Source organism: Echinops telfairi, unplaced genomic scaffold (assembly GCF_000313985.2).
Source record: "Echinops telfairi isolate 266 unplaced genomic scaffold, ASM31398v2 ScPeMD7_7400;HRSCAF=8409, whole genome shotgun sequence".
NCBI lineage: Eukaryota > Metazoa > Chordata > Mammalia > Afrosoricida > Tenrecidae > Echinops > Echinops telfairi.
In genome coordinates this window covers 25,726,500-25,728,421 of record NW_022111300.1, presented here as the reverse complement: position 1 = coordinate 25,728,421, position 1,922 = coordinate 25,726,500, and positions in this window count along the sequence as shown.

Sequence of the window (1,922 nt, the reverse complement as noted above, 5' to 3'; positions counted from 1 at the left end):
AAAAAAAATCTCAACTTCCCTGTTAACTTACACATCAACATGAGAACCTTGTCATTGCCAGCAACTCAGATTTTTACTTATAAATGTGTATGTATATTGGTCACTCCTACTATTTAACTTTTCTTGAAATAATTTATATTTCTGTATTACCATTGGATAACAAAACCAGAAACAAACTTAGTGAAATAGAATTTCTATTTAGAAATAGTCCTTCTACCCAACGTCAAAGTCTTCATATGATAAAATTGGGCTTTTTCCCCTCTCTACAATTCTGCTACCTATTTTAAAATATAGTTCTATTTCTGCATACATTATTCAATTACCCTCTATTTTTCCTTGCCTCCTTCACAAATAGGGTGCTATTGTGCTTTCTCTGAAACTTCTTTACATTAGTCATTCCATTGATGTAAACGTACTATTAGTCAATTCCACATTCAAGGTGAGTTCATAACAATGACTTACAGAAGAACATTACAGTGTTTTCCATATCATTCTCAATCATATCCTCATTTTTTTTGGCTAATATTGTACATTGAAATACTCACAATGATGCATAGATCCTTTTCCTGAGAGGTTACAATGCAGGGTGAAATAAGAATACTTTCTGGTAATATATTACTTGTCACACAGTGATTTCAAAGCACTTTGTTAACAGAGAAAGATTATTGCCATCAATTTAATGGGAACTGAAACACATAAGTTAAATTACTTCTTCAAAGTTGAATAGAAAGTAAGTTACTACATTATGAACATAATTCATGTTCTTGTCATTATAGTGTTTAATTCTATCTACTGGAACACATTTCCTTTCAGACTGTCTTCTACATAACAATTTAGTGCCCAAATGACAAAACAGAAGCTCAAAATCGTGGCTATGAGAATATGGCTAAATAGGTAGTACCTAGATTTTGCTAGTCCGTGGTTAGTTGACTTGGGTTCAGTGGGTCTCTTTGGTACATCTAGAGCTGCTCAACTTTTCAACTGTCCATTTTTTTGTATAAACAGATGGAATAGGAAATTTGAGAGACCGATTAATAAAGAAAGAAGAAAAAAGCAAAGTACAAGTGTTAATCCCATCTCTTGATGTAAACATGAAAATAATTTAAGTAGTACCTTATTCTACTACATAAAATATATTTAACTTCATATTAACAGGTTTATACAATGTATATCTTATATTCAATTTTCACCTAATATTATTTATGGTCATTCAAATATTAAGGAACCATTTTCACTATTTATAATGAGTTTTTTATTTTTAAATGTTTGTCTGCATATATATATATATACATTTTTCATGGCTAAAGTTATATATATATATATGACATCCTTGTTGAATAGTGGTTAAGCGCTTGATTGCTAACTGGCAGCTCAAATCCACCAATTGCTTAATGTATCATCTTAGGTACCAACTTACTCTACTGTGCGTTAAATGTATGTGCAGGCATTTTAATATTAGGTTTATATTCTATATAAAATGTTTATTTTATATTTATCTTCACTTAATATTATTTATGATCATTCACTTTGTGGGAGAAAGATGTGACAATATTTTCCCCTAATGATTACAATGTTGAAAACTCTATGGGACAATTCTCTGCCCTTTAGGGTTGATAGGCGTCAGCAACTCCCTGACAGCTGGATTTTTTGGAAGGAGTGATACAGAGACGAGATCTATGGATGCTGTTGTTTGGTGTCCTCAAGCCAGTTCCAACTCTTAACAATCCTATTTTCAACAGAACAAAACACTGCTTGGTGCTGTCCCATATTTACAATTGTTAACGTTTGAGCCCAGGGTAGCAGTCACTGTGTCAGTCCATTTCATCAGGGATTTCCTAATTACGCTACTCCTTTACTTTATCAAGCATGATGTCCTGTACAGGGATCCTTTCTCCTGATAACATCTCTAACCTACAACAGAC